This window comes from Vulpes lagopus, chromosome 7, assembly GCF_018345385.1.
Source record: "Vulpes lagopus strain Blue_001 chromosome 7, ASM1834538v1, whole genome shotgun sequence".
Classification (NCBI taxonomy): Eukaryota; Metazoa; Chordata; class Mammalia; order Carnivora; family Canidae; genus Vulpes; species Vulpes lagopus.
Window position 1 is genome coordinate 122,523,969 of NC_054830.1, and position 20,249 is coordinate 122,544,217.

General features: G+C 39.1%; 1 protein-coding gene across 21 annotated transcripts in view; it reads right to left on the reverse strand.

Annotated features, from left to right (window-relative positions):
• Nucleotides 1-370: 370 nt before the first annotated feature.
• LOC121495777 (protein FAM170A-like) overlaps nucleotides 371-20,249 on the reverse strand; it is an 85,410-nt gene continuing 65,531 nt past the window's right edge. For 20 of the 21 annotated variants that reach the window (XM_041763717.1, XM_041763716.1, XM_041763697.1 and 17 more), the window contains one exon: nucleotides 371-4,233. The gene's annotated coding sequence lies outside the window, so the exon portion shown is untranslated. The remainder of the gene's footprint in view (nucleotides 4,234-20,249) is intronic. The other variant, XM_041763699.1, reaches the window with a different exon arrangement.

Below are 20,249 nucleotides of genomic sequence, written 5' to 3' on the forward strand. Positions count from 1 at the left end.
TGGCTGATGGGTTTTCATTTTCATGTAAAGCAAGCTGTGCTCTCTGCCATGGAGAAATGATTTGTGGTCAAATAAAAACTGAAATCTAAGGAACTCTACCAAAAAAACAAACACAAAAGTCCCAAGCAACTGCTAAGTTATAAATTTGAACAAACATGGAATATGATGGTAATAGTCGCATCTCACATGGGCAGAGGATGGAGTAGGTAATGCCAGAGGATTTCCTTGCAATCACGTTTTATCCTGAATTCATAATACTACACTGCCTGGCGATCCCTCTTCAGACACAGAGTCTCTCAGCAGAGGAAAAGGAAAATAAGTTGTCATCTTAAAAACAAACAAACACTTAAAAACAAACACTTAAAAACAAACAAACAAACAAAAAACAAAAACTACAGAATGGGTAAAAAAGATTTGGCACAATAACAAGTTGTGGAAAGGCATCACAAAGTCAAAGAGAGCTAGGTAACCACTCATTTGCCCACAGTCTTAATAGGATAAATTCCTTCAGGGTTTTAAAGATAATGAGCATGCCAATTATTGTCTCAGGGCACAGGAGTAAGATGAGGAATTACTGCTGTTTTCAGAGGTAATAACGCAAGCTGAACAAGTCAGAAATGTCATCCTCGAGGAGTCATTCTTATTTGAGCAAAGAGATGTTAATCACAGGTGAGTCTTGCCAGTAGCTTTCCAATCACGCGAGTCAGGGCTCGTTTGCAGTTCAAGTAAGATGCTCTGAAATCAAATCTGGTATTAACGAGGTACCACAATAAGGAGACTTGCAGCAACCATAAATCTTTTGATTTCCAAGCCAGTTGTCTATTTGTCCTTGTTGGCAGAGAGCACATATTTATACTGCTTTCAGGGCAAAGCAATTCAAATGGATGCCAGAGACAGAGGAAGATAACATTGATTCATGAATGTGAGCTGCTCTGCAGTAGGTCTTTTGGCATAATAATAATTGCTATTTATTTTATACATTAAGAATAATTTTCAAGTACAAATACTACATTCTGTCCAAGTCTATTAAGTTTTCAGAGGAAGTACCACAGGCATTTTGGTGTTCAGCATTCCTCGAAGTTCTTTTAGTGTTTTTTTTGTTTTTTGTTTTTTGTTTTTTGTTGTTCACTTTTGGCTTTGAGCCTTTTTTTTTTAATTTAAGAAATTTAAAACCCACAAAAAACTTGAAAGAAGGGAATAAATACCATCCATCTCAATTCATCAAAATAATAACATTCTGTCACACTTGATTTAATTTGTTTCATCCCTTCCTCCCTTCATTTTTTCCTTCCTTTCTTTCTGTATCTGGGTTGATCTTGTATTCTTTTACAGAAGAATTTATACACATTTTTGCTGAAACATTTAAGAATAAGTTACAGACACCACGTCAGTTCATCCCTAAATATCACACATCTGCTAAGAGTGAGTGACTTATATAACCACACCATCACTTTCACATAGCCACGTTAAAACTTCCTCCAACTGACTGAAATTGTCAAGATTGCTTTACTTTTTTCAATCTAGGATCAAATCAAGGTTCACACGTTACATTTGGTTTTGTCTCTTTAACACCCTTCATCTCTTTTGGAAGAGCACTCAGCTTCTCGTTTTTGTTTTCATGACATTAAGAAATTCAGGACAGTGGTTTTTTTTATTATGCCCCACGTTCTGTAGTTAATCCTTCTTCACCATAAGGTTCAGGTTAATTATTTTTGCCTAAATACTACAGAGTACATAGGTGATACTGTATATCTCCTACTGTATCACGTATCTATTATAGGAATTAAATTTCCTTGGCAATTAAAACACATAATCCATGGGATGACACATTGAATCCATGCAAATATCCTAACATTTTATTTTAAAAACTTTGTATTATTCTATGATCTTTGCTTGAATTACATTTGGCTGCAAAATAGTGACTTTTCAGAATCCTCTCCTTTGTCTATTTTTATAGGGAATTTTTTATAAATAAAGCTTCTGCCTTTTTCCCCTCTCTCTCTCTTTCTCCTATTCTCTCTCTGCATCATTACAGATTTATATTCAATATGATATAATCCATTACCATCATTATTCTTTTCAATGCTCAAATTGTCCCATTTTGGCAAGTGGAAGCCCCTTCATCCTGGTTTCTGTTATTCTTTTGACATGACCCCATTAGTCTTTGAGCGCTTTCTTGCTTTAGGGCATAACAAAAATATCCCAGACTTCTCTTGTATTTTTCTTTCCCAGACCTAGATTCAGCCATTTCTACAGGAAAATCTTAGTTCTTTTCAGTTCAAGCTAGTGTTTGTGTGTTGTAGCCACTCTGAAGAAATATGATAGACCCTCACTCAAAATTTGGCTGGAATGTCAAGCCTGATGACACACAGCCCAGCCAGAAAGGTTTATTATTTATATAATGAGGCTTTCTGGGGAAAGCAGGGTAGGCTTCTCAAGCTAGCCTGAAAATGCCTTGCAAGAGGAAAGGAGACTGGTGTGAGTCTTTATGGTAGTCAGAGGGTGAAACTGACATGAGGACTTGTGCACAGACAAGGCGTTGTGTGGTTTGAATTTTCCAGCAGTATCAAATGAGGAAGATCCAGACTTTCTCATCAGCTTGTCCAGAAGTGGGGCAGAAGGGGAAGGAGGAATGAAGCTTACGATGTTGGCAATCAAGCATCAAAAAATGGAACCAGACTCTTTATCACACTGGATTACACTTACATGCTTTTGTATAAGTCTATGAAATAGAGATCTGTTATATCGATACTGCGTGCCTGCAAAGCTCCTGCAAGGGTACATGTGAAACCCAGGGAATAAGAACACAAGGCACTTGTATGTAGCTCTTTGAAGGGAAAACCACCTCTGCAAATACACAGCATTATCATCAAAATCATTATTCCTTTCTAAGATCCTAATCATTATTCCTTTCTAAGGTCCTAAACATTGTTAAATTGCTTCTAAGTCAGATAGGACAGGGCTATCAATTTTCTGTTTAGAAAATCAACTTTAGAAAGGCAATGGGCTTTCATGATGTCAGAGAGCTCCTAAGAGGATCAAAAGAGTTTAACTTATCCCTTAGCCAGGACATCAAGATGATTCTCAGAGCCTTTATATTTTCTGTAAAACTTTATATTAGAGCAGCTTATCATTAAATTGGATTAACAAAAATAACCATTACATTTACACACTCAGAAATTAAAGCTACAGATCTGTGTCAAAAGAGATAATGTTAATCACAATAATAATAGCAGGCAACACATATTGAATGCATTTATGTCCCAGGAACTCTTCCAAACACACTACAGTCATCCTCATCACAGATCACAGGATTAAATACTAATATCACCTCAATTTTGCAATGAGGAAGTTGAGGCCCAGAAAGAATAACTGATATGACCAACTTCTCATGGTGAGTAAGGGAAGGAGTTAGGATTCAAACATGAGGCAGGAAAGATAATACTGAAAATTAAACTTTCAAAGATGTATTTTCATTCTGAAAAGTAGAGACAGATTGATTTCCACCAAATATAGGAGGTGCCAAACTGGCTCAGATTTTACACTAGTGAGAACAAACATTTATTCTGCTCTATTTCATCTTTCCGTCAGAATATTAGGGGGACAGCCTACAAGATAGCAAGTAACCAAATGACTACACATTAGGCAGACAGTGTTTGGATTTCTCCAATCCAGAGGGTTCCATCAACAAATCAATTTGGAACTTAGTTATACATGCCCTATTGGATTCCCAAGGCTATTTTCCCCAGCTAAAATCCAGACATGGTTACAGTAAAATGACAGAGTCATTGATTTCAAAAGTGGCCACACTGATGAGTTAAAAAAAAAAAATTGTTGTTTAACCACTGTTTGACCTTCAGCTTTGGAGATCTAGATATAACACGTACAGTGTTATATTCTACACAATTTATATTTTTCAGAGCATTTTCATACACATCTCATTTCATCTCCTCAATAACCCAGTGCTAATGACAGAAAATTTATATACACAAACATGGAATCCATGTATACCCTGAAGTAGAGGGAATGTGGTAAATACCTTTTACAATCCCTTGGCACACAATCTACCTTGAATAGCCATGCTAACCAGCTATGCCACAGATATTACCTTTGACAAAATGACATATCTCAGCTGTGATGCCTCGCACTTGCTTTCTGTCCACTGGGATTGTGGGTTCTGCTGGGTCATGTGCAAAGCTGAAAGTGCAAGGGAGTCAACACCCCTGGATCAACCTTTAATCAACAGAAGATGGAAAGTGGTAAATAAGGACTCCTCTTTCCCCATCCCTGGTGAATGATTCCAGGCTACATTTTATAGAACTCTACTAGAGTTGTATAGAGGCTCCAGCTGCAGCCAGCCATCTTCCTAAAAAGTATCTTTGAATTGGCTTCTTTCTTTCCCTGTCTTACGATTTCCAATCCATCATGCCTACTCCGCTTTATTGGACTTGGTTGCAGGGTTTGTTTGTTTGTTTGTTTTTTAAGATTTTCTTTATTTATTTGAGAGAGAGAGAGAGCCAGAGAGAAAGCAGGAGCAGAGTGAGGAGCAGAGGGCAAGGCAGAAGCAGACTCCCCACTAAGCAGGAAGCCCAATGTGGGGCTCCATCCCCGGACCCTAGGATCATGACTCAAGCTGAAGAAAGACGCTTAACTGACTGAACCACCCAGGTGCCCCTTGGTTGCAGTTGTTAATTAGGAGTTAATATAGACATCAAAAACAGTTGTATTTCTGGGGAACCATTCATCAAGCCCTTGTCACAGGTTCTGCTTTGGGGGAGAATCTAAGCAAAGCTCAAGAGTTTAAATATAACTTACTTTAAAAACACCACTTAATGTTAGGGTCTAGAATATCTGTCAGATCTGGATCAAGGTCTGTCTCCTTATGGGATATGGATTAAAGGCACGGAGCCTCAAGTAGATTGACCGTTTATAATGCCTAAGACATCTTGAGAATGTGCCTTGATTTTTCTGAGATTCAACTATGAAATTGGAATATAATAACAATAATAACAATTCCAATATGTATTAAGTGTCTCCATGTGTCAACTTTGTTCTAAATGTTTTATATATATTAGCCTACTAATCATCACCATAACCTTATGGGATTTACACTAGTATTGTCACCACTTTACAGACGAAGAAATGAGTACAGAAAGGTTACTATGCCCAAGATCACACAAGTAAATAACACATGAGAGATTTCAATCCCAGACAATCGAGCCCTAGGGCTCGTACATTTGAGCACTATTTATTAACTATTTACTGTTTCCTCACAGGATTTTAACATTAAAATGTAATAATAAAATAAAAATACATAGCATTTTTATGCATGTATAAAATATTTTTTATGCATAGCACTACTAGGTGCACAGGAAGTGCTTACAAATATTAGCTTAAAAAGAAAAAAACAATTTTTTTAAAAGTCTGAATCTCAATGAAAAATATTGACAACAAATATTCCTATTCTGTCAATGTATCCTTGTTTCTCTAATTTCTTTTTTTCTCAAACTCTCTTCCAGTAAAATGTTACTACTGTCTTTCCATCACTCTGACTTAGTGATGTTTTAGGTTTCCCTTGGTCCTGCTCCACAATCACCTTCCCCAAGTTCTCCCATTTCTTCCTATCAAACCTCATTTTTCTCCATTTCAAGGCCACTGACACATCAGCATGAGAAACATCAGAGATAGTTTATTTTCTTGACATTCCCATCAGAATGTCACCAGAAAAAAATGTTTTTGAGGCATTGTGACAAAGCATCCCAAAATACAAGCAGAGACACAATCAGTATTTATCAGATCCTTCTATATGTAAATGGAACCTTCTGGGTGATCTAAAGAGACCAACAAAAAGGCTAGCTTGGCGGTGTGGGTGCTGCCCTCCTGTCTAAGGGACAAGCAAAAGAAAGCAAATAAACTAAATAAATACTTTATTTGATTCATTGGCAAGATCTTCTCTTTCCTTTTAATTAATAGTCTAAATGCTAATTCACTTGCCTTAACCTTTCCTCACAAATTATACTGCTGAGAATAATATGCATATGTAAAATAGTCACGGTGGGAGCTATAATTAAGGTGCTTGACACCTTCTCTAATTACTACGTTTCTCACAAATACCAAGAAATGTGGAACCACTGTCTAGATTTTTTCCCCCTTGTGGAAGAATACTGCTTATAAAAATCTGGTTGATTCTGGTGATCAGTCGTAAAATATTAGCAGATGACAAACAGATGAGTCCTCAGGTGACGTACTTTGACTCCTTAGGCAACATTGGATTATCCTAAATTTAGGAAAGCAGTATCTATAGTAGCTTGACTTTTCTTTGGAACAGAAGAGTATGAATTAATTTAATTTAGTTTAATTATATAAGGTATTTCCCAATGAAGAAGCATTCCCAGATACAATAAGTGAACTTGTAGGGTACTCAGGTAGCTCAGTTGGTTGAGTTTCTGACTTTTGATTTTGGCTTAGGTCATGATCTCAGTGTCATGAGATTGAGCCCCAAGAAGGGCTCCACACTCAGTGTGGAGTTGGCTTGGGATTCTTTCCTTTCCTCTCCTTCTGCCCCTCCACTTACTCTAAATGAATGAAAGAATGAATGAATAAAAATCTTTTTAATAAAAATAAGTAAACTTTTGGGAATCCCTGGGTGGCACAGCGGTTTGGCGCCTGCCTTTGGCCCAGGGCACGATCCTGGAGACCCAGGATCGAATCCCACATCGGGCTCTCGGTGCATGGAGCCTGCTTCTCCCTCTGCCTGTGTCTCTGCCTCTCTCTCTCTCTCTGTGACTATCATAAATAAATAAAAATTTTAAAAAAATTAAAAAAAAAATAAGTAAACTTTTAATTTAATCTCTTCCATTAAACAATCTTTTCAAGGTAGTTGTCATGGTGGCACTTCCAAAGTTCACAGTAATTCCTCTATTCCTATCGCAAGCAGCTGTTTGCTCTGACTTTTGGACAATGGTAAATTAATTAAAAAGTTAATCTACATGTTATCTACATCTCATTCTGAAATAATCTCCCAGCTGATGAGTTTACATGTCATTTACTCTTTTGGCCAACAGCTTGTTTCAAATGAGTAACTAAAGGAAAAGCAAAACTCTCAGGGCTGGTAGCATCCAGATATTACATGGTATATGTGTTCGTCTAAAGTTGAGAATGTGCATTTCCTTGCATCTTGGGTCATACTATTCTCTTGCTAAATACCAATATGCCTCAGTGGTAATGATATAAGTGTCTATAATTTCAATCCTGCATGGTTATTTCAGTTAACTCAAATATAGATTCCCATATTAAACATCCTGAAACATTTTGTCCTCTACAGCTCTTGAAGAAGTTGTACTGCCCTTTAAAATATAATGAAATAAGATTTTTTTTAAGAGGGGAATTTTTAGCACCATTTTTATAGAGCACTCTTGGTGCAAGAATCAAAATTATTAGCAGTGCCTTTTTTGCTTGTTTTAAGAGACTCTTCATTTTCAGCTGATGGTTACATCTCTAAATAGATTTCACGCTCCCTGCTCAGAGACAGAAAACCACACATAGCTCTCTTAACATTTGAATAACGATCTCTCCACTCATCATCACCAAATGCCAATATCTATCCTAGAACCTATTAAATTAACTACAAAATCTTTGCTGGTCTCAAGTTCTCAAAGAAAAAGCATATCCATGTGGGCCTTTTACTCATTTTAGCCCTCTATTCCAAAGAATTTTTTTCCACTCCAGAATGTATCTAAAAGGATTATAAAGGTCTTTGTGTGTGTGTATGTGTGTGTGCTCCAATAATTTCATCATGACTTTCCTCAATGACAAAAGACAGTCCTCCCTACATAAGAGGGATTTGAGGGTAAGGAACTACCACTTGGGAAAAGCCCCAGCTTAAGGTATACCATCATGTAGCCATAGGATGCTCAATTTACAACAGTTCAAAAACAAGAAAGGGATTACTTGCAAACCCAGTTGAAGACGGTAACAACTCAAGAGGAAAATTCAGTCCAAGGAAGGCACTTGGCACCAAAGCTAAGTGGGGACCTAAGAGAATAGTCAACATTTGGAGGTCAGAAATTAGGTCACAAAGCAAGGAATGGATGCAATAGGCAATCAGCTCAAAGGACACCTGCACATCAAGTGTCACACACCCCACTGGTTCTTAAAGACCTACCATGGCAACGGTGCCTTGGCAGGAAATATTCAGGAGAGATTAAAGCTTTCCTTTCTGAAATTTTAATAGCTATCCATAGCTGTGTACTACCCAAAATCATCCTGTGCTGCTGAAAGGCATGTGGCTAGCAAGCAAGAATGGCATTTTTATAAATCTGTTTCTTGATTCTAGAATGCTATCATTTTAAAGGAACATTCTGCATAGACCATACAGTTACAGCAAAGCAGGGGGACCTATTAGCTGCCAACATATTGTTCTCACATGTATTCATTTAGTGCTGACTTCACCTTTCTCTATATATCACCTTCTCCCCAACACCACCATCACTACCAACCATCAGCTCTATTATCAAATTCCCAAAAATTTAATTTTAAGCTCCAAAGGGTTTCATAGGGCATCAAAGTTGCTGATGTTGAATAATCTAAGCCAATGCTTCTCAAACTTTAATGTGCATACAAGTCTCCTCTTTGAGGATTTTATTAAAATTCCATAGTTCTTGGGTGCGATACATTTTTCACTTCTAAGAAACTCTTCAGAAATGTCAAAACTGCTGATCTGTAGACTATACCCCTGAATTCGTTGGTAATTTAGAATGCTCATAAGGGTCCAAAATTCCTGATGCCTCTTCTGATTAAAATTCAGCCAAGAACTAAATCAAATTCTCCAAAGGCAAGCGTTCTCCAACTGGAGTCCATAGATCTCCAGCGCTGCATCAGCTGCCCAGGTTCTAGTCCCAGGTCTTAGGCATCTCTCCCTGCTTCCTGTGTCACCTCTTATTGAATCTTAAGATTCCACTGCCTCATCTTAAAGAATGAGTGTAATGCAGAACCAGTCTCACCAGATTATTCTAGGCATCAGTTAAGTTGTCCCAGGTAACAGGCTTTCCATAATGCTCATTAAGGTCCCTGAGCTCAGGGACATCTGTGAAGACACTGTAATTATTTCTAAAATGTTCTATGCACTTATGTTTACTTTTCCTAGATACAGTCTATGCCTTTCTTTAGATTCTCACTGGGATTCATAACCCTAAAATGTTTAAGAACCATTGATCAAAACTGACCATGGAGCCCAGAACTGCTCTGGTGTCCAGAAGGTGGGTCTGAGAAAAAGGCAGATTTTGGTGCAGCGCTGCCATGAGCCAAACCCCAGTGGGTTGGGGAAAACAGGTAGATGAGAGGGCAGTAGACTAACTTCTTACTAATTTATATTATTTAGTGTCATCATCACCATTATCTCATAAACAAGTGTTTATCTATTGGGATAAAGTTCTCCCCGGGCTCATGTGCCCCAAAGGCTTAAAATGACATATAGTAAGAACATTCCTGCAGGCCACTATTGACCTCATGTGGGTGTCACACTCAGTACTTAAAGAGCATGACATGCATGGTCCACATGCCCTATGGAACAGACTCTGAGAAGGACAGTTTTGTCACATTGTGTCACAGAGTTGGACAAAGTGAGAAAAATGATACCATCAAACCAAACATGTCCTGATGGCTCATTAAGAGGGTCAGCTGTGAGCAAGGTAGGTGGAAAAAACAATTTCACTGTTCCTGAAGAATTTTAAGCATGACAAAGGCTGCAGGAAGATGGCAAAGAGTAGCAAAAGAAAGCTAAAGAAAATTCCAAACACACTCATTAACAAATTCCTGAACAATAATCAGAGTTAAGAGGATAGTGTGGGACAAAGCTAAGGTAAAGGAAAATGAAATCTTAAAACCTGTTTTATCAATCTTCTTGCTTACTATTTAGTAGGGAGGGGAGCAGTTGCAGAATAGATAGAGGATAAATTTTTTAAAGTTCAAAATAATGAGGACAGGACGCCTGGGTGGTTCAGTGGTTGAATGTCTGCCTTCTGCTCACAGTGTGGTCCTGGAGTTCTGCAATCAAGTCCCACATCGGGCTCCCTGCAGGGAGCCTGCTTCTCCCTCTGCCTGTGTCTCTGCCTCTCTCTGTGTGTCTTTCATGAATAAATAAATAAAATAAAATATTTTTTAAAAAAGTAGTTCATAATATGGGGAAGACAGGAGGGCATTGAATGAAAACTCAAAATATCCCTTCTATTGCTAAAACTAGATTAAAGCAATTCATATGACTACAAAGAATATTTAAACCTAACACAGAGGATACAACTTGATTTTGAAGATTGTGAAGTAGGGATATGAAGGAAAATATACATGCAAAATTGTGCACTGATAGAAATATATTTATTGAATGTAGTTGTGAAATCTCATGTGAAAAAGTGTATTTTCACAGACATATACCCAAATACCCAAACCTGAACTTTATTTGAAATTACACAAGTACATGATGCCATAAAAGTTCATAAAACTGTGCAAAATATGGCACTGTGCAGGATTTCCACAACCCACAGCATCACTCCAGGATACATATGTACAGATACGGTAAAAATAATTTCTATTTTCAATTATATCGAACTTTTATTTTTATAAGAATGACTAAGAAATCTGGGGTACTTGGGTGGCTCAGTGGTTGAGCATCTGCCTTTGGTTCAGGTCATGATCCCAGGGTCCTGGGATGGAGTCCCACATCAAGCTCCCCACAGGAAGCTTGCTTCTCCCTCTGCCTATGTCTCTGCCTCTCTCTTGTGTGCCCCTCACGAATAAATAAATAAAATCTTTAAAAAAACAAAAAAGAATGACTAAGAAATCTTTCTAACAGCTAAGGCAGTTTACTAAATTAGATAATTTGCTGAATTTGTAATAATTTCTAAGTTACTATGCATAGTTAACACTAAATCCCAGGGCCATATTCATTTTTGTATAATAAATAATCACACAAAATAAAATAATAAACTTTGGTAATGGCACTTTTTCTTCTTAATCATCATCTCTTATATCCCAGTTAATTTTACATTTCATCTTGCTATTAAAAAACAGATCAAAGGGCTTTAAAGGACAAGATTTGTTGCAAAGTGAGATGATTATGTAATATCTTAATAATGCAAAATAGAGGCTAAAACAAGTTTTTAAACAACATTAAAATAAAAGAAACTAAGATATCTAAAGTAGAAGGTAAACAAGAAAATTCAGAAATAGGGGCACCTGAGTGGCTCAGTGGTTGAGCATCTGTCTTCAGCTCAGGTTGTGATCCTGGGCTCCCAGGATTGGGTCCAGCATCAGGCTCTCCACAAGGAAACTGCTTCTCCCTTTGCCTATGTCTCTGCCTCTCTCTGAATCTCTCATGAATAAATAAATAAAATCTTTTTTTTTTTAAAGAAAAAAATCAGAAACAGACGGAAATTGAACAACCTACTCTGAAACAACCAATAGGTCAAAGAAGAAATCCCAAGGGTACATAGAGAATATCTGGAGACAAGTGCAAACAAAAACACAACATACTAAAACTTATGTAATACAGCAAAAGCAGGACTAAGAAGGAAGTATAGAGCAGTAAACATTTGCATTAAAAAAAAAAAATCTCAAGCAACCTAACTTCACACCTCAAGGAACTAGAAAAGTAGGACAAATTAAGCCAAAAGTGAGCAGAAGGAGAGAAATAAGAAAGATTAGAACAGAGATGAGCAAAAGAGAAAACTAAAAAACAAAAGAAAAACATCAACAAGTCTTTTTCTTTTTTTTAAGAATAGCAAAGTCGATATTTCTTCAATATGGCACCAAAAACACAGACAACACACAAAAACAGACAAATTAAACTACATCAAACTTAAAAATTTCTGTGCAACAAAACAAAAGGCAACTTCTATAACTCAACAACAAAGAAACAAATAATTAATTAAAACATGGGCAAAGGAATTGGATAAACAAATCTCCAAAAATGATATACAAATGGCCAACAAGTATGTGAAAAGATGCTCAATATCCCTAACCATAAGAGAAATGCAGATCAAGACCACATTGAGATATCATTTCACACCCTTAGCATGGCCAATGTCAACAAAACAGAAAACAACAAATGTTGGCAAAGACACGGAGAACCTGGGCTGCTCCTGCACTGTTGGTAGGAATATAAAACGGAAAATACTGTGGAGGGTCCTCAAAAAACTAAAAATAAAATTGCCATTTGATATCTAAAAGAATTCAAAGCAGGGGCTCAAAGAGATATGTGCAGACTCATGTTCATAGTAGCATTATTCACAATAACCATGAATGGAAGCAACCCAGTGAAAATCCATTGGCAGATGAACGGATAAACAGGTGCAGTATTGACATACAATTAAATCGTACACAGCCCTAAAAAAGAGAAAGGAATCCTATCACATGTGTATAGAGTTTCAGTTTGGGAAGTTAAAAAAAGTTCTAGAGATCTGTTGCATGACAAAGTGATATATTTAACACCATTGAACGTACACTTAACAATGAGTAAGATGGTGAATTTAATGTCATGGTTTGTTTTTTTTTTTGTCATGTGTTTATCACAATTTTTAAATATATACTGATGTCTGGGTACTAACCTCAGAGAACATCATTTAATTTGTTTGGGATGCAGAGTAGACACTGAGATTTTTTTTTAAGATTTTATTTACTTATTAGAGGGAGACAGCGCGCGCACGTGCGCACGAGTGAAGGGGAGGGGCAGAAAGACAAGCAGATTCCTTGCTGAGCAAGGAGCCTGACTTGAGGCTCAATCCCAGGATCCTGAGATCATGATCTGAGCCCAAGGCAGATATTTAACCAACTGAGCCTTCGAGGTGCCCGACACTGGGATTTTTTAAAAGCCCTCCTCGTTGTTCATCACACGCCATACAGAACCACAGACTCAGTGTTGCCAGATCTTACATTTTTTTCAAGAGAAGCTAGAATCAGGATTTTTACACAAACATTTCTGATGTTTCAGTGTTTGCAATGAATTTTTAAAATGCCATGCAACCCAAACACACCACTGTAGCCTCTGGGTTAGTGATCTCTGAGTTCCCTTCTAGTTTACAATTTCTGTGGATCAAAATTAAGTTTCCTATGTTTCAGTAGCTACTCTTCTTACCAGGTGACTCTCCTTGGGCTTTGGAATATCCTATGGGAAGCAGTCATTAATAAACTGGGTCAGTATCCATAAGAGCATGGTTACAAGTTCTCAGCTCCACGTGGGTTATCATTTGGCCAGGAAGCTGGATTGGGGATCTCTGAAGAGCCATTTCAGGCAGAGAACCCAGCTGTTTCAATTGAATGTTGCAAGAACTAAATACAGTTAATGTACAAAAGCTGAATTGCTTTGATGTAAGCAGAATTGGGGAAGTGGGGAGTAAACGATCATGTTCTATTTTCTATTCCATCAGCAGGCTCTCCTTTCCTGAGTAGACCCCACAAAGTTTCCATCTAGGTTTGAGGAGAAGCCTAGAAGCTAGAGGAGGGAAAGCATCAAATCGAACCTCTCTATCCCCTGCTCCAAACAGAGTAGCTCTGCTCTTATCAACTGTGCTGACAACCCACTTCAGCTTTTGTTTGTAAAGGGGGTTCAACTGTTTTAAAGAAGGAAGTTTAAAAAAAATCCTGACCTAGATAAGGGTGTCTAGTATACTTATTAATTTTTCAGATGACACCAACAGAGACAAAACTAAATGCACAAATAGAAAATATAAGCACCAACAAAAAGTGAAGAAATAGGTGGAAAAAAGGATGGGATTCTGAGGCCCACATGCAAACCAAATAAAATGTTATTGCTCAGAACAGATCTGCAATTTGGGAGAAAATATAGTAAATGTCAGTATGCAGATATGAGGCTCCTTAGCCTCACAGTGTGTTGGTGGACCCTCCATATAGAGAGACACTCCAAGCTAGACTTCAGGGTCTGAGGGAGTGAAAAGCATATTTAGCAGGGAGGTTAATTAAAGGTCAATACAGTGAAGCTTGAGGACAGGATAAAGCAACCAACAATATTCCATCAGGATAGAAATACTGTGAGGAGATTTAGAATGAAAAGGGAAAGAGTCAGCAAAAAAAAAAAAAAAAAAAATCAAGTGGACTACAGCAAAATTAGAGACTTTTGTGCATCAAAGGATACTATCAACAGAGTGAAAAGACAACCTGTGAAAGAGAAGAAAATATATGCAATTATACATCTGAGAAGTGGTTAATATCCAGCATATATAAAGAACTCAAGTCAATGACAACAAAAAGCCCAATTTAAAAAGAGGTGAAGGACTTTAACAGACATTTCTCCAAAGAAAATATCACAGTCAATAAACACAAAAAGGCTCTATATCATTAATTATTAGAGAAATGCAAGTAAAAACCATAACATACTGTTGCATATCTATTAGAAAGGTTATTATATTTTTTAAAAACCTAGAAAAATAAGTGTTGATGAAGATGTGGAGAAATTAGAACCCTTGCACCTGTTGGTGGGAATGTGAAATGGTACAGCCACAGAGGAAAACAGTATGAAAATTAAAAATAGAATTACCAGAGTGCCTGGGTGGCTCAGTCAGTTAAGCATCTGCCTTCAGGTCACGTCATGATCCCGGGGTCCTAGAATTGAGCTTTGCATTGGCTTCCCTGCTCAACAGGGAATCTGTTTCTCTCTCTCTCTCTCTTCCTCTGCCCCTCCCCACTGCTCATTCTTTCTCACTCTCTCAAAGAAATAAATAAAATCTTTTTTAAGAAAATAGAATTACCATATGATCCAATACTTTAGTTTGGGGATATACACCTAAAAGAATTGAAATCAAGGACTTGAAAAGATATCTGTTCACCTATGTTCATAGGCAGCATCGTTCACAATAGTCAAAAGGTCAAAGCAACAAAGTGTCCATCAACAAACGATGAATGGATAAACACAACATGGTGTACACATACCAGGGAATATTATGCAGCCTTTATAAGGAAGGGAATTCTGACACACACTATGGATGAATCTTAAAGACATTAAATGAAATAAAATCATCTTTTTTGAAATAAAACTATCACAAAAGAACTAATATTGTAGGAATCTATTTATATGAGATACCTCCAGTGTTCAAATTCAAAGAGACAGAAAGCAGAATGGTAGTTGCCAACGACTGGTGGGAGTTTCCATTTTATAAGATGAAAAAGGAAGGGAAGAGAGATTGCGGTGATCGCTGCACAACAATTTGAGTACCACTGAACTATATACCTCTTCATTAAATGGTTAAAACTGTAAACTACGTCATGTCAATTTTACCATAATTTTAAAAATATTTCTTTAAAGACAAAGACTGTGAGAATCATGAATGCATATTGGCCCATATGCCAAGTTAGTCTCCTGCTATGCCAGACAGATGAACTTAACATATTTCCTTTTCACAGTATCTTCCTACTTCCTTCAGTAGGCATATAATCTGTGATCCATCAAGGTGAACTCTGAGTGCACCTGCTCTGACAGAACTGATCATAGGGCCTCTGACTTAAGGGGAAAATCAGTGGAAATAAGAAAGAAAGCTTAAAAGGGCTGGTTGAGTACAATAAGGTGAGTAGAATCAGTGAAAACGTTTCAGGCCAAAAGGATGTCAGTGAAGCTGATGATTTGTGAACATTTGAGCCAGGCTACTTATATAACGGACAGCAGACCGCTTACTGTAACAGGAAAGATAAAGTCAATTGTGTAGTATGTCAATGTGACATCTTCAGACTCCTCACAGGACAAATGTATGGGCACTAGGGATTGTTCAAAAGATACTCGATGTAATACCACAGAAACCAGAGGCTCTCCTTCTGAAATGTCAACAAAATGCCTCATGGATTCTTAAACAATCTTGCCATTTTAGATAGCAATGATTTCACATGTTTTAGACCCTTGGAAGTTCTGGTCCAACATTTTCTAAAACAGTAAAAATTCAGATTGAATTTTTCAAGTTCCCTGCTTTAAGCGGCTCTGAGAACCTCACACTTGCTGGGCACAGCCAGCCCCACCATTAAACATGCGTACAGGAATTTAAAAATCAATGGATAGTTAGGAATAGAACACCAACAATGAATAAAGTCCACATCAGATTTGATCCTTGGATGAATTGAGAATAGCAAATTTACAACAAATAAAAGAAAATCCCAAAGAAATAAGATGGAGAAAGCTCAAAAGATGTTTTTCGTTACAAATGTGAAGAATTTTCTTCAAGAAGCCATTGTGCCAATTAAGCTTTTTTTTAAAAAAAAAATATTTATTTATTTATTTGAGACAGAGAAAGAGAAAGCGCATGAGCATGGGGGAGGGGCAAAGGGAGAAGCAGACCCCCACTGAACAGGGAGCACCGTGTGGTGCTCTAACCCAGGATCATGACCAGAGAGAGCCCAAGGCAGCAGCTTAACTGACTAAGCCACCCAGGCACCTGCCAATTAAGCTTTTTTTTTTTTTTCCAATTAAGCCTTTGACCAGGCTTAAGTATACACATTTTCAAACCTTGAAACAACCAGTTTCAAAAACAGATGCAAAGCCTCCAAGTTAACACTAATGCCAGAGGATACAAGTACCAGCTGTGCCTGAAGTTAGCAGTGAAAGAAGACAGAGACATGACCCCTCAGGGGTAAGAAGAGCAAGAAGACACATGAGGAGTGGCCAGTCAGCCCATTATCAAGCAGCTCCCCTTAATGACCATCAGGCAGTACAGTGGGCCCCAAACACCTGCCCATGTGCCTGAAGTACACACCAGAAGGATGGGCTGTGTCCAGGGACATGCCAAGCATCAGAGACAAAGACCTGTCCAGGTGGGCACTGCCTCATTGGCCTATGTGTTTTTCCTCTTTAAACTGAAAATCCTCTGGGCCTTCAGTAACTCCGTATTCATAGTCTAAAAGCCATATTCCATTTCATAACAATAACCATCTCTGTGCTTGGAGTTTAGACAAACCCTGACCTGCATAATGATGACTGACTTTACAACGACCCAAGAGACCCATGGAACTATCATTTGTCAGCATTCAACCTTTCTAAGCCCTCCTACATAACTGCTAGGTTTTATTCAAAGATGTCCATCAATCCATAGAAGCAGGGCTACCTGGATGAGCAATTGCCCATGCTGCCTATGACTCGCCAAACACATCTCTTTTGAGTAAATGTCACTACAGCTTAATGCACTGTCTAGAATATGGGGAGGAATGAAACCACATTTTATAATCAGATCTATATTTGCCTTAGGACCTAAAACATGCATGACTGCCAGGTCTCCAAAGATGACTTTAAATTCTCCTGCTTTACGTCTCAGTGGTCTTTTCGTATTGAAACGTCATTAAGTCTTACTTGATAAAATGGACACAGGATATGGGCGGGGGGAATGGCAACTGTTCCAAACCCCAAGAATATCTGGATTTCTCGCCATTTCTCGTTTCATTAATCTAAAAGCATTTTGAGGAGGAGGCGCAAGACGGCGGAAGAGCAGGGTCCCCAAATCACCTGTCCCCACCAAATTCCCTAGATAACCTTCAAATCATCCTGAAAATCTACGAATTCGGCCTGAGATTTAAAGAGAGACCAGCTGGAACGCTACAGTGAGAAGAGTTCGCGCCTCTATCAAGGTAGGAAGACGGGGAAAAAGAAATAAAGAAACAAAAGGCCTCCAAGGGGGAGGGGCCCCGCGAGGAGCCGGGCTGAGGCCGGGGCGAGTGTCCCCAGGACAGGAGAGCCCCGTCCCGGAGGAGCAGGAGCTGCACCAACCTTCCCGGGCGGAAAGGGGCCCGCAGGGAGTTAGAGCAGGACCCAGGAGGGCAGGGATGCCCTCGGGCTCCGGGGGACACTAACAGGCACCTGCGCCCCGGGAGAGTGCGCCGAGCTCCCTAAGGGCTGCAGCGCGCATGGCGGGACCAGGAGCAGCTCGGAGGGGCTCGGGCGGCGCCTCCGCAGAGGGGGCTGCGGGGCGGGAGCGCGAATCCAACAGCACAGGCCCCGGAGCACAGGGCGCCGGGACACAGCCCAGGATCCGGCCTCCCCCGGGACAGGCAGAGGCCGGGAGGGCCCAGGACAGCGAGGACTCTCCTGCCCCGCCCTGGAGCCTCCAGGCCCTGCAGACCAAGAGCTCAGTAGTTACTGTGGGAGCTGACTCCAGGGCTGCAGAGCTGCCCCGCCACTGCAGTTGTTCCTCCTGGGGCCTCACGGGGTAAACAACCCCCACTGAGCCCTGTACCAGGCAGGGGCAGAGCAGCTCCCCCAAGTGCTCACACCTGAGACTCAGCACAACAGGCCCCTCCCCCAGAAGACCAGCTGGACAGACAAGTTCCAGGGGAGGTCAAGGGACTTAAAGTATACAGAATCGGAAGATACTCCCCCGTGTTTTTTTTTTTTTCTTTTTGATTTCTGTTTGCTTCCCCCATCCTTTTTTTCCTTTCTTTCTATTTCTTTCTCTTTTTCTTCTCTTTTTTCTTTCTTTTTTCTTTTTTCTTTTTCTCTTTTCTTTCCTTCTTTCTCTCCTCTCTTTTTCTCCTTTTCCCAATACAACTTGTTTTGGGCCACTCTGCACTGAGCAAAATGACCAGAAGGAAAACCTCACCTCAAAAGAAAGAATCAGAAACAGCCCTCTCTCACACAGTTACAAAATCTGGATTACAATTCAATGTCAGAAAGCCAATTCAGAAGCATTATTATACAGCTACTGGTGGCTCTAGAAAAAAGCATAAAGGACTCGAGACCTCATGACTGCAGAATTTAGATCCAATCAGGCAGAAATTAAAAATCAATTGAATGAGATGCAATCCAAACTAGAAGTCTTAACGACGAGGGTTAAAGAGGTGGAAGAACGAGTGACACAGAAGACAAGTGGATGGCAAAGAGGGAAACTGAGGAAAAAAGAGACAAACAATTAAAAGACCATGAAGACAGATTAAGGGAAATAAACGACAGCCTGAGGAAGAAAAACCAACGTTTAATTGGGGTTCCCGAGGGCGCGAAAAGGGACTGAGGGCCAGAATATGTATTTGAACAAATCCTAGCTGAAAACTTTCCGAATCTGGGAAGGGAAACAGGCATTCAGATCCAGGAAATAGAGAGATCCCCCCCTAAAATCAATAAAAACCGTTCAACACCTCAACATTTAATAGTGAAGCTTACAAATTCCAAAGATAAAGAGAAGATCCTTAAAGCAGCAAGAGACAAGAAATCCCTGACTTTTATGGGGAGGAGTATTAGGGTAACAGCAGACCTCTCCACAGAGACCTGGCAGGCCAGAAAGGGCTGGCAGGATATATTCAGGGTCCTAAATGAGAAGAACATGCAACCAAGAATACTTTATCCAGCAAGGCTCTCATTCAGAATGGAAGGAGAGACAAAGAGCTTCCAAGACAGGCAGGAACTGAAAGAATATGTGACCTCCAAACCAGCTCTGCAAGAAATTTTAAGGGGGACTCTTAAAATCCCCCTTTAAGAAGAAGTTCAGTGGCACAATTCACAAAAACAAGGACTGAATAGATATCATGATGACACTAAACTCATACCTTTCAACAGTAACTCTGAACATGAATGGGCTTAATGACCCCATCAAAAGGCGCAGGGTTTCAGACTGGATAAAAAAGCAGGACCCATCTATTTGCTGTCTACAAGAGACTCATTTTAGACAGAAGGACACTACAACCTGAAAATAAAAGGTTGGAGAACCATTTACCATTCAAATGGTCCTCAAAAGAAAGCAGGGGTAGCCATCCTCATATCAGATAAACTAAAATTTACCCCGAAGACTGTAGTGAGAGATGAAGAGGGACACTATCTCATACTTAAAGGATCTATCCAACAAGAGGACTTAACAATCCTCAATATATATGCCCCGAATGTGGGAGCTGCCAAATATTTAAACCAATTAATAACCAAACTGAAGAAATACTTAGATAATAATACACTTATACTTGGTGACTTCAGTCTAGCTCTTTCTACCCTCGATAGGTCTTCTAAGCACAACATCTCCAAAGAAATGAGAGCTTTAAATGATACACTGGACCAGATGGATTTCACAGATATCTACAGAACTTTACATCCAAACTCAACTGAATACACATTCTTCTCAAGTGCACATGGAACTTTCTCCAGAATGGACCACATACTGGGTCACAAATCGGGTCTGAACAGGTACCAAAAGATTGGGATCGTCCCCTGCATATTCTCAGACCATAATGCCTTGAAATAAGAATTAAATCACAACAAGAAGTTTGGAAGGACCTCAAACACGTGGAGGTTA